The 13,954-nt window shown below is 41.4% G+C and overlaps 1 pseudogene; it reads left to right on the plus strand.

Annotated features, from left to right (window-relative positions):
• Positions 1-7,421: 7,421 nt before the first annotated feature.
• LOC106833061 (fatty acid-binding protein 5 pseudogene) lies at positions 7,422-7,822 on the plus strand (annotated as a pseudogene).
• The last annotated feature ends 6,132 nt before the right edge of the window (positions 7,823-13,954 follow it).

The following is a 13,954-nucleotide window of genomic DNA, read 5'->3' on the forward strand; positions in this document are numbered from 1 at the left end:
TTTTCCCCATAGAAATATTGCTTCATTCGTGAGAGAGGATTTCAGAAGGCATCTTCAGGCCCCATTCCACCCATCACTCCCCTTTACCAATCCATCACTCACAGCATGCCAGTTTCATCCTAATGCCTCCCCAGTCTGTCTATTCTCATGTCCCTTCTGCCACCACCCGTGTCCTGCTCACCACATCTCTCACTGGCACAGCCTTAGGAGTCAGCCAGCCGGAAGCTCTGCATCCACACCTGTTTCCTTCTGATTCATTCTCTACTCCACAACTTCTCAAAGATCTTTTCAAAATCCAAATCTTTTCAAATCCGCTCTTGGCTTAAAACTTTTCAATGCCAATAGGGGTATACAAGAGACTTCAATTATAATTGAAGTCATATTATTCAAAAGCATCATTCAATTATAATGCTTTATTTAATTTGGTAATGGTGACATAAATATTCTTTACATTCTTCTTTATGGGAAGGAGGAAGGAAAATAGCCCAAAAAAATTTCAAAATAAAACAGCAATAGAGCCTTTTCAACAGCTTCCTTAATGCAGCATTACGACCCTGCATGTCTGGTCCCCACTACCTCTCCAGGCAGATATCACACACTCAGCTTCTCTGGGTTCTTTGCTGGGATTTGCTTCTTGCTGCCACAGGGCCTTTGTTGTTTCTACCATGACAGTCTTTCCACCTACCTTCCCTCCAGGAACTCCCTGGTTAGTTCCTACTCAAACTTCAGATTTTTATGCAAATATCAGTTTCTTGGAGCTGTCTTTCTTGACCTATCCAGCCTAGGTCAAGTTCATGTATGTGTGTGTGTTTATGTATGTCTGTAGATACATATAGTAATTGGTTTGCATTATATATTCCTTCAAAAATGTATCTTGACTTGTAATGATATGCTTATTTTTGTGATTATTTGATTTATGTTTTTTGCTATTTACCATAGGCCCCATGTGGGCAGGAACAAAGTCTAGTTGACTCCTTGTGTTAGGGTCTGGCATGAGAGACCCCTCAGTAAACATTAGTCGAATGAAGAAGTAAATGGGATGTGGTGAGTGTGGGCTATGGTCAAAAACTTGGAACTTGGAGTTAAAGGGAAAGACGTTCTATTTCCACTTCTGCCGCTTGGCCTTAGATGATACATGTCAGCTTTCCACAATAAGATGTCCTCGTGGGTAAAATGAAGGTCATAGTGTGTCCGTGCTACAGGTTTGTTTAGAGCATGAACTGAGAGCACAAAGCACTCAGCACGGTGCCCAGCTCACAGCACGCACTCAAAAGTATTACTCATTATATTTTCATACATCTTGATTTTTCTTCTATGGTTGCAAAATTTTCATATTGAAATGTTCTCCCTATCCACTCACACTCTTTTGACTGTAATTTGGTGATCTTTTAGGTGCTACTGAAACTGTGTCTATACCATCTATAAGGCACTTGAATGATGCTCAGGAAGAGATGGTGGCCCAGCCATTCTATCTGTCAGGGCTGCCATTCTGTAAGCGGCTGGGCTTAGCCTGGTACAGAGCTGCGGTCCACAGGCTGCAGCCCCGAGCAGGGAATCCTCCTGTGGGGGCCCTGTGTGCTCTGCTCTTTGTTCTTTCCTTGCACTTCTATTGGGTTTTCCATTTTGTTTTGTTTTTTCAGGGAAAACATAGCTGTGTTTTGCTTATAGCTTGGTTTTGTTTTTACCTTAGATTCACGTGCTTCTATTAGACAAGTCTTAAAGCTTCAAAGTGTTAGCTGGGGAAAACTCGACTGCGTTAGGCTCAGAGTTGAGACGGATCAAGTTGTCGGAAATTCACAATGGACTGAGGCTGTCTGAAGTTTGGCCAACTTCTCCAGATTCGACAGGCCTTTGTTACTCCTGCTGAAGTCTGTGGGGGCGTAAGGGGCTTGGTGAAGAGGAACATCCGGATTTGAAGTAAAGTTTAATTACATCTCACATCTCTGCTCTAGACCAGTGCTTAACTCCATCTCACATCTCTGCTCTAGACCAGTGCTTAACTCCATCTCACATCTCTGCTCTAGACCAGTGCTTAACTCCATCTCACATCTCTGCTCTAGACCAGTGCTTAACTCCATCTCACATCTCTGCTCTAGACCAGTGCTTAACTCCATCTCACATCTCTGCTCTAGACCAGTGCTTAACTCCAGCAGAGGCTGGACAGTGCGGCTTCATTAGAAACTCAGGAGTCGTTTTAACCTAATTGCTCCCTCATCCCAGCTTAAAACTAACAACTAAACCTTCAAGAATAAACTCACAGTTCCTGAATCCTGATGCTGTTCACCCTTGGTAAGTGCTCCCCAAGGATCTGAACGCTATTACTAATTTCAGTAAATGTTTTCATGATCTTGGCTGTGGAGTTAACATTTAACAAGTTCCAGAGGAACCAATTTCCTGCCTGAGGAAACTTCCTTACCAAGTTCCCTAATTATTCCCAGACAGTCACCGCCCTGTGGAACCCAGCAGGCCGGGGGAAGTTGTTAATAGGCCACAGGTGGTGGCTACAGTTTAGTTACCAAGGAAACAGGTCTACTGTACAGAGAGGCGTGTTTAACACCGGGAGACCAGGGACCCGTAAACACATGTATTTCTGCTGCCTCTTGTTTTCTTTTAGCAGGAGGAGGGTGCCACGTAAATCAGGACACACTTCCTCCTCTCAGAAGCATTGAGAAATTGCCTACAGTGAATTCTCTAAACCACCATTCTCAAACGTGTTAGTCTCAGGACCCCTTCACATTCTGACAATTTATAGAGAACCTCAAAAAGCTTTTTTTATACAGATTATAGTAATTGATAGTTACTATATTAGAAATTAAAACTAACATTTAAGAATATTTATTTATTAGCTCATTTTAAAGTAACAATAACAATAAGCCATTGCGTATTAACAGAAATAAAACATTTTGATGGAAAATGACTATATTTTCAAAAAACATTTAGAAGAGTGTCACTGTTTTACATTTTTGCAAGTCTCTTTAGTGTCTGGCTTAATAGAACACAGCTGAATTCTCATATCTGCTCTGCATTCAATCTGTTGTGATATATTGCATCATAGAGCTTCTGAAAAACTGTACTATACATTTCTCAGAGAATGAGAGATAAAAGGTAAATAATATTTTAATATTATTATGAAAATAATTTTGACTTCATAGAACCACTAAAGGGGTCTGAGGGTCTCCCAGGTGTCCCCAAACCAACTTTGAGAACCACTACTCTAAACAAAACTGCAATAAAAGATGGCCACTGAATAGCTTTATCTCTGAACGAAACATAAAGCAAAGTAATAGACCAAGAAAAAAGTGTGCAGCTACGCAGATGGAAGTGTTAGTGCCCCACTCCTGGTATTTCCATTGCTTTAGGCCAGCCCAACCTATAAGGAGTTCTGGCCTCCTGCGGGGACGTCCTTACAATGCCATCTGGGACGGTCTGCCCCAGTTTCTGGATGGTAATCAAAAATAACAGATAAATAGCCCATCTAGAAGCACTGACACCAAAAACAGTTTGATATAATTTTGTTTTGAAACGGTGACTTGATGTTCTGTAAATTGCCAAATATCACAAGTCCACAGAGTTTATTCTCAAAGGCTACACTGTTAGGAAAAAAAACACATAATACTTGGAAACAGTAATAACAAAGATCGAAAGAATTTTCATGTGCAATGAACACCTGGTTTTTCCCTCTTAAGGCCTGGCTGAGAAATCAAAGGATAAGGGAAACATGAACTTTCTAAAATAATTGCCTTTTTTTATCTCCCCAAAGCAACTGTATCTTATACGCAAATTGCTCATGTTGATGGCATCCTTTTGATCCCAGAAAAGATGCACAAAGACACTCTGATCTCAGGTGGTGCATCACTCCTGCAGGAACAGCCAGTACTGATGGACATTCTGCCCACCATCTCTGGTGATGACCTATTCCAGGCACACAGTTCTGCCCAATGTGTCCACTCCCAGGAGTGTGCTCCAGCCTGGGATGTCCATTGGAGACAACGGCTCAGTGCACGGCCACTGGAGAAACCTCTGGGCATGTAAGCCTAACTTGAGAGTATTTCCAGCTCCCGTGCTTCTATCATGTGAGATGCAGTAAAGCAATCTTAGGTGCCAAGAGCGTGAACTCTGAAGTCCAGGAAACCTGTCTTCTAATCTCATCCACCTACAAAATAATTTTGAATACTTGGACAAGTTATTTAGTATCTCTCGGCTCCCCTGTTAAATGGTATTTTGAAGAATAAAATGAGCTCATCCAGGTAAGGGGCTTAGACGGGTACATAGTCAGAGTTCAATAAATACTGGCTCTTTTTAAAATGCAGATTTGATTGTCTCTTCTCCACACAACATCCTTCAGTGACTTCCCCATACCTTTCAGAATTGAGTTCAAACTCCTCTGTATGGCTCATAAAGTCGATCACAGTCTGGCCTCGCTTCCCACCACTCTCCAAGTATTCTATGCAGCTGTCACACAGTTCTCCTTGAGTTCTTAAAATCCATCATGCTTTTCAGACCCTAGATGTAGAGTATTTTTTCTTGGTTTTGCCATATAACTAACTCTTACTAATCTCACAAACTATGACCACAATCACTTCCTCCGGGAAGACTTCTCTGACTCCTAGTCTTAAGAGACTTACCCAGCAAAGTCTCACAGCACAAGTGTTAACCACAATTACAACACTCACTACACAGTGTTGTAAGAGTTTATTTATCTGCCTCAGTATTTGACTGTAAGCTCCTAGAAATGAGAGACTGTGCCTGATCTTTGTGCCTAACATCTAGCACAGCAACTGGCACATTGTAGGTACCTGATAAATGGTTTGGAATTTACGAATTGATACTCAAATGAGATAACAGATGTAATCCTTTACTGTGAATGTGCAATGTGTAGGGTGTGGGATGACGATTATGGTGATGGTGATGATATGATGGTGATGGTGGTGGTTGTGGTAGTGGTAGTGGCAGTGGTCATGGTGGTGGTGACAGAAGTAGAGAGCAAGATTGGGAAAGGAGAAGGGAAAAGAGGGGAAGAACGGAGGATGCATCTCAGCCCTTCTGTTCCTAAGCCTAACAAAAAGCTATACCTACACCTATTAAGGACATGAAACTTGTCATTGCCATTGCCATTTGCCCAAATTCGTTGTGTCCAGAGCTGATGTGATTGATTCCATTATTTGCTGTGAGTTCGTCAGAGATTATATTGGTGAACCGTGAAAAGTTTAGCTCCCTGGACTTCCAGCAGTGAGATTATGGCAATCACACACTCGAGCCGCCAGATGGCAGTGAGAATTTAGTCCTTCTTTGGTATAGTTGACCAAATTGCTCCTGGAGGTTTCATTCATTTACTGCCCAGAGGCTTCTTCCCAGACCCACTTCCTCTGTCCCCCAGCCCCGTAATGTGAGCTCTTTCATGCCTGGAATCCCTGTAACTTCACAGCCCTCTATTCCTCTCTCTGTTATCAATGTATCACTTCACCCATTTTTGTCTATCTCTTCCTCAGACAGAAACATATCAGCACAAGGCCTGAGCAGCACTGACTCAGTAGCTCTCCTTCTCTCTTGGATTTTTTCCATCGAACTTTGGACACTCTGCGTCTCTTCATCTTAAGAAGACCCTCCCTGGATCATGCATCCCTCTTTAGCTATTGCCACATAGCCCTTGTTCCCCTAATTCAGACCTCTATTCTGAACCTGACCTATATATCCCAGCGATCTACTTGACTTTGATTTCACATGGCAATCGCAGACTTTACTCATCCAAAACTGGATTACACCCCAAAAAGTCTTCTCTAATGTTCCACATCTCAAAAAATAGAACATCCATCCAGTCTCTGCTCCAACCAGAAATATGGGTTCATCCTTGACACCTCTCTGTCTTCTACTCCCTCCCCACATACAATCCACTACCAAGTCTTGTCAATTTGACTTCTTAAATACGGGTAGACTCATTCATGCTGCTGCATAGCCAAAGCCTCCCTCCTAGTCCAAGCCAGGTCACTCTCCCCTGGGCTATAGCAATTACCTCTTCCTTCCTATTTCCATTCTTGAACCCCTCCCATCAATTATCTACTCAGCAGCCAGAAACACATTTTTAACATACAAATATGTCCACGTCACTGCTTTGCTTTACACCTCACCAGCCACCTATCACTAGTAGGTGAAGTTCAGAGTTCTTATCATACCTATAAGACTTCACATAGTCTGGCTTCTGCTCCCTTCTTCATCTCACTCCCCTCGCTCCCTCTCCAGTCTACTCCCTCTCTTGAAATGGCATCAAGTCCCTTCACATTCAGACTTTCAAATACTTCATTCCTTCTACCTGGACCGCTCCACCCTCCACAGCTGGGCCTGGCTAACTCCTATCCGCCTTGAGGCTCAGGTTAAATGTCACTTTCTCAAGGAGGCCTTCCCTGTCCCTCACAGTGCCATTCCTCTCCGTGCCTCCCCCTCCAGGTTAGATAAGGTCTTCCTGTTATAATCCCAAAGTATCTTGTGCTTTTCCTTTATAATAGTTTACACAATGGTAATTCTATTTTTCTTGTGTGTTTATTTGTTTAATAGTTGTCTCTCTCGTTAGACTATTTTGCTTATCTTTGCGTTCCCAGCACCTGGCATGGTGCCTGATACATAGGAGTCATTTGACAAATGTTGTGGTATAAATATTAAATGGCTTTCTTTCCCTTTCTCAGACTGGTCATTCTCCCACCGGTGTCTCTGCACAAGCTGCTAGAAAGTCACAACCCAACACACACACACATGCACACACATTCACATTGGCCCTATACAAATAAGATAACACTCATCCTTCAGTTCTTAATTCAAATATCACACCATCAATGCAACCATAAGAAAACAGTAAAAACTGACGTTGGCTCTAGGATGAAAGCAAAGGGCAGAACCAGGAAGTGTCTTGATAATGCTTCCAATGAAAGTTTGAAGGATTTTAAGGAGATTATTGAATAGGGCTTGCATACAATGAGAAAAGTGTTATTGGATACTTGTTAGAGAGCACCCAAATGACGCAGTGGCAAAATAGTTAGCAAAACTATCTCTTGGAACAATGCAGAAAACAGAAAACATACCAATAAAGTGTCACATCTGACAAAGGAGATTTCCAGGCAGAATATCAGAACTGCCAACTGGTCTCTTTTAACTTCATATAACAAAATACTAGAAGAGAAAAAATGAACTAAGGACCAAACTGTTAAGTTTATCAGCAGAATTTAGAGAAAACATAAAAGAACCAAGACTTGCTAGATTATTTCAGTCTGTCCAAACAAACAATTTTGAAAGAAAGAAACGGTTTTAGGGCAAAAATCAAATCAAGGAGTAATTGTAAAACTCTTTGTTAAAACATCGGAAAGACGTTAAAGGATTTAAAGAGTTCTGCCAGATGCTGTTCTGCCCGCCCTGAAAGCCCACCCATGCCCACCATGGCCACCATTCAGCAGCTGGGAGAACGATGGCACCTGGTGGCGAGCCTAGACTTTGCTGAATACATGAAGGCAGCAGGCATGGGAATGGCTCTGTGAAAAATGGTCAAACCAGATTGTGTCATCTCTGCTGATGACAAGAGCCTTACCATAAAAACTAAAAGCACTTTCAAAATAATGCAGTTTTCTTGTAAACTTGGAGAGGAGTTGAAGAAACTACAGTTGGTGGCAGAAACACTCAAATCTGCAACTTTACAAACGGTGCATTGCATTTGTTCGACACTAGGAATGGGATGGGAAAAGAAAATACAATAACAAGAAAAGTGGAAGATGGAAAATTTGTGGTGGAATGCATGACAAGCAATATCACCTATACTAAGATTTAAGAAAAAGCAGAATAAAAATTTCATCATCTCTTTCAACAGCAATTAGCTGTGAGAACAAACTCAGCCTAAATCTCAAATAAAACAAAATAAAAATAAATAAAAAGAGCTCCATCCCTGCTCAATCAACAGAATGCTGTGGAAGTGATGCCAGACCAGTTTATGGGATCAAGCCTTGAGTGACTGACACCTTCCAGACCTTCCATTTACTCCGGGGTGTCTCAGTTTTGAAGGGAGGGATTGGAAGAAGCTTTAGGCCTCAACTGTCTGTTTATGATCCCGATTGAAAACTTACTAGGTCTTCAGGGAAGTTACTGTAATGGACAATTGGGTTATCTGTCTGGGACCCAGTCAGGAGTCTCTAGAATACAGTTATGATAATGAAGATAATGAAGTAGTAAAACCATGTTCATGTAGATAGTAAGCTGCATGGGGGTCTGGTTTCGGTTCTTTCAGTTCTTACTCTACGTGAAACTAATGTTAAAAGAGCTGTCAAAGTAAGAATTGCACATGGACGAAGTTAAACAGACAAAAGAGACTTTATTGAAGATTATTACAATTGAGGAGAGAGATTGAACCCAAATTCTACTGCAACAAAGACCTAGAGAGATTTTAAGAGCTGGAGTCAGGGGAATCATAAGCCGCCTATGTTCCTACTTGACCTTATCCAAAGGAAAAGGAAACCTGCTCATATCTTCATGGTAGGAGTTAGTGTCAAAGGAGGCAGAGAAAGAATTTGCACTTCCAAGTTTTCTAAAGTGCTCTAAGAAAAGGGAGGTCAAGGGCCTACAGTCAGGGAAAACAACCTGTATAAAGTTTACTCGAGCTGAAGGGAACATTGAAGGTCATCTTGGTTAGAGTGCTCATGTTATTTAACTTGAAGGCATTTTTCTATTTCTGCACTGTATCATTTGGGCTATGCTGTAGTGTTGTCCTTATTGCACAAGGTGAACTAGGTGAGATACTGTGAGTATATGCAAATTGAGTTGAGAAAGATATGTAAATTTTTAGCCCAGTGAAGAAATGTCTTAAGTAATGCCTTCACTAATTCTGACCTGTTCCCAAAGCTCTTGGTCTCAGGAAGATGTAACAGTCTGACCCCTGTATACTCAGTCTCTTCATTTATTTATAATTATCAGTTCTAACTCACGGTGTGCTGACTCCATTCTATATGTTTTATCCTGGTGGATAAACAATTGAGTTCATCAGAGATGAACAGGACTCTCTTTTCTAGAATTTCCACGGGGGATAAATTGGCCACTTGTATTTCATTGGCTCTGACTGCATCTTCTTCCACTCTCCCCGAACAAAATTTGTGGCTATTTTTGTTTGAATGTTAGGGTCATATCCAATAATATCTATTACAGAAATAAATGAATGATAGTGAGGCTGACCTCAGTCTTTTTAACACTGACTATCTGAACAAAATGGCAATATTTTCAGACTTCTAAGGAAAACTGATTTTGACTAAAAGCAACGGCACCAAAGCCATTTGACACATGTGTTGTCAAATATTTGTGAAGGCAACAGAACCACATTCTCAGTTGAGAAGGCTCACTTCTGAAAATATTCTACCCATTTATTCTTCTTGAAAATAATCACTCTGGTCAGCCATTAAAATTATGAACCCCAGAATAGTGATATTAGGTTTATAAAAAAGTTGTGGACTCTCCAACAGGACTATCAGAGCTTGAACTGACCCAGTTCCCAACTCATAGTAAGAATCTTCAGGGGAGGTGGTACTTCAGCAAACCACATCTGCTTATAATTCTAAAGAAATGAACCTTCAAGATGTACTAGTCGAGTGTTTTAATGTTCAGGATGGAATCTATACAAAGCTTGAGGTGAATTATTTAATTACTAATTATAATCCCTCATTATGAAAATAATCCTATAATTGCATAGAAGAAATTCCTTTCATAGAATCTTTCCTGGAGGCACAATCTGTTATCAGATTTCCATTTGGATTGTACTTTTTAAATATACATTTATTTAAAGATTTTCTTTTTCCTTTTTCTCCCAAAGCCCCCAGTACATAGTTGTGTATTTTTAGTTGTGGGTCCTTCTAGTTGTGGCATGTGGAACGCCGCCTCACCATGGCTTGATGAGCAGTGCCATGTCCGCACCCAGGATCCGAACTGGTGAAACCCTGGGCCGCCGAAGTGGAGCGTGCAAACTTAACCACTCGGACACAGGGTCGGCCCCTAAATATATATTTAACAATACCAAAATGTTGCTTGGTTGACTTTAAGTTACGAGACTTCTACAAATTTTCTTTAATGAACAAGTGTTACATTCCAATGAAAAATAGACAATAAATATCCTTCCAAAATACCCATATGTTAGTTTATTAGGGCCGCCGTAACAAAGTACCACACACTGAGTGGCTTAAACAGAAATTTGTCATCTCATAGTTCCAGAAGCTAAAAGTCCAAAATCAAGCTGTGAGCAGGTTTGGTTCCTTCTGAGGACTGCGGGGGAAGGATGTGTTCCAGGCATCACTCCTTGGCTTGTAGAGGCCATCTTCCCCCTGTGTCTCTGCACATTGCCTCTCTGTATGTACCTGTATCCAAATTTCCGCTTTTTATAAGGATATCAGTCACATCGGATGAGGGCCCACTCTAATGATCTCACTTTAACTTGATTACCTCTGTAATGACCCGATCTCCAAATAAGGTCGCATTCTAAGGTACTAGGGGTTAGGAATTCAACATATGAATTTGGGGGGAACACAATTCAACCCATAACAATCTTATTTAATAATAATTGTAGAAATATACAAGGCATTCATGTACTTCAGACTCCAAGAATTAGACAGTCCTAGTTAGTGATGAGGTGGAATTAAGAAACAATACTCTTGCTATTCTATAATCCTGACATCACAGGACTGCCTCTGGTACTGTAGCTCATCCAAGACTTCAGGGAACTGGGCTCTTGCCATCTCTAGTACCCCACAGCTCTTCTGGCTCACTGCTGCAGGGGAACTTCATTAGGCTTGGCTGACGTTTGTTGATAGGACATATAACGCAGCCTGTCCCTAGAACTCTGTTTGGTCCTGTCCTTATTCGTTTTAATTTGTTTGCTTGGCAAAGACACTGAACATTTGCCATAACACGACTTGTCGACTGAGAGCACAACAGTAGGGCATTTCTCTGACCTTCTCATAGGCATATGGAGTCCTTGTGGAGGTCCTAGGGAGATGAGCGTTTCAGAATCTGCCTTTTTTGTTGGCTACTGTGATCTCCCAGTGGCAGCTTAGAGTGGTTGTTTTCCTTCCCTTCCTCTGGAACTAGACACATACTTGTGAAAAAGCTATGGGTGGAGCCCCACACTTCCTTACGAAACAGTGCCAGGTAATCCTGATATTTCATACTCTGAAGAACTGGTCCTGGTTAGACCTCAAGGAAATGGAATGGCCATCTTTGTAAGTCAGTGATGAGATTTCCCCCAGCAGAGCCCTTGAAAATCAGCCAGCTTGACACAGCCTCAACCTGGATGGTATATCAAGTAGAATGGCAGCTTTATCTCAGCAGGCTGCTCTTGTGCGTGATAGGATCAGATGAAACTAGGCTGCCTCAACCAACATAGAGAAAAAATAAATTAGCACAGCAGCAATGCCTCCTTAGATCCTCAGCTTCCAGGGTAAGTATATCTCTGTATCTATCTAGGTCTGCCCAGTCACAAGCATCTCCAAGATCTTATGTAACTAAGCAAAGGAAAGGACAGGCCTATGACTTGTTGGCAGGGAGCAAATCGAGGCACTTCAGAAACCCAAAAGACAGGCCAGCCCGGTGGCGCAGTGGTTAAGTTCACACATTCCGCTTCTTGGCAGCCCGGGGTTTGCCGGTTCAGATTCCCGGTGCAGACATGGCACCGCTTGGCACGCCATGCTGTGGTAGGCGTCCCACATATAAAGTAGAGGAAGATGGGCACAGATGTTAGCTCAGGGCCAGGCTTCCTCAGCAAAAAGAGGAGGACTGGCAGTAGTTAGCTCAGGGCTAATCTTCCTCAAAAAAAAAAGAAACCCAAAAGGCTCCTTACATTAAGAAGCTGACTGTAGCATTTGACCCTGAGCTTCACGTGTTACAAGCTGTATTAGTTGGCTAGGGCTGTGTATTGGTGAAAAATCTCAATTTTCCATGTGTTATTTTCACTCTCACACTACTACCACGTTCATAACACTTCACTTCTGACACTATTAGTCACTAAATGTGGGGGTCTCCACGCCAAGCAATTCTCCATATTACCAGCTGAGTGTTCTAAAACTTAACTCAATTCTGACCCTATCTGCCTGGTGATAGTGTGAGATCCCACAGATTAAGGGCTCAGTCTCCCAAGACAGCTCCCACCCCACTTCAGGTGCCAATAGCAAATAGTAGATCTCAAGGTTACCCACAACTACTGTCCAACTTGGCTGCAAATTGGAGGTTTCCATGACCCCCTCCTTGGGTTCAATTAATTTGCTAGAGCAGCTCACAGAACTCAGGGAAACACTTACATTTATCAGTTTATTAAAGGATATGATAAAGGATACAGATGAACAACTAGATAAACAAATACATAGGGCAAGGTCTGGGAAGGTCCCAAGCACAGGAGCTTCTGTCCCCATGGAGTTGGAGTTCATCAACCTCCCAGTATGTGGATGTAGTCACCAACCTGGGAGCTCTCTGAACCCCATACTACCAGGATTTTCACGGAGGTTTCATCACTTAGACATAATCAATCACTAACTCCATTTTCAGTCCTTTTCCTTTCTCAAGAGAATGAGGGGTGAGTCTGAAAATTCCAAGCCTCTAATTATGGCATGTTCTTTCTGGTGACAAGCTCTCATCCAGGAGCCATCTAGGAGCCCACCCAGAGTCACTTCATTAGAACAAAAGACACCCTTGTCACCCAGAAAATTACAAGGGCTTCAGGAGCCCAGTGTCAGGAGCCAGGGGCAGAGACCAATGTATATTTTTTCTATTATCTCGCATGTCCCTGATGAATATATATGCTAGAATTCTTGACAAAATATTAGCAAAACAAATTCAACAGCACGTTAAAAACATTATACACCATGATCAAGTGGAATTTATCCCTGGGAAGTCAGGATGATTCAACGCACAGTAATCAATAAATGTGATATACCACTTTAGTAAAATGAAAGATAAAAATCATGATCATTTCAATAGATGTAGAAAAAGCACTTGACAAAATTCAACATCCTTTCATGACAACAACTCTCAACACAGTGAGTATAGAAGGACTGTACCTCAACATAATAAAGGCTATATATGACAAGCCCACAGCTAATATCATACTCAAAGGTGAGAGGGTGAAAGCCTTTACTCTAAGATCAGAAACAAGTCAAGTGTGCTCACTCTCACCCTTGCAATTCAACATAATACTGGAAGTCCTCGGCGGGGCAGTTAAGCAAGAAAAAGAAATAAAAGTCATCCAAATTGGAAAGGATGAAGTAAAATTGTTGGCAGACAATATGATCTTATATATAGAAAATCCTAAAGATTCAAAAAAGAAACCTGTGAGACCTAATCAACAAATTCAGTAAGGTTGCAGGATATAAAATCAACATACAATGGCTGGCCCAGTGGCATAGTGATTAAGTTCATGCACTCCACTTCAGCAGCCCAGGGTTCACAGGTTTGGATCCTGGGCATGGAGCCAGCACCACTCATCAAGCCACGCTGTGGTGGCATCCCACATAAATAGAGGAAGATTGGCATAGATGTTAGCTCAGTGACAATCTTTTTCAAGAAAAAAAGAGGAAGCTTGGCAACAGATGTTAGCTCAGGGCCAATCTTCCTCACACGCACACAAAATGAACATACAGAAATTAGTTTCTTTTCTATACACTAACAATGAAATATACAAAAAAGAAATTAGAAAACAATTCTGTTCACAATAGCATCAAAAACAATGAAATACTTAGGAAAAAATTTAACCAACTAAGTGAAAGATCTGTACAATGAAAACTACAAGACTTTGATGAAAGAAATTGAAGAAGACACAAATAAATGGAAAAATATTCTGTGCTTATGGGTTGGAAAAATTAATATTGTTATAATGTCAATACTACCCAAAGCCATCTTTAGAGTCAATGCAATCCTCACCAAAATTCCAATGGCATTTTCACAAAAATAGAAAAAA

This window comes from Equus asinus, chromosome 20, assembly GCF_041296235.1.
Source record: "Equus asinus isolate D_3611 breed Donkey chromosome 20, EquAss-T2T_v2, whole genome shotgun sequence".
NCBI lineage: Eukaryota > Metazoa > Chordata > Mammalia > Perissodactyla > Equidae > Equus > Equus asinus.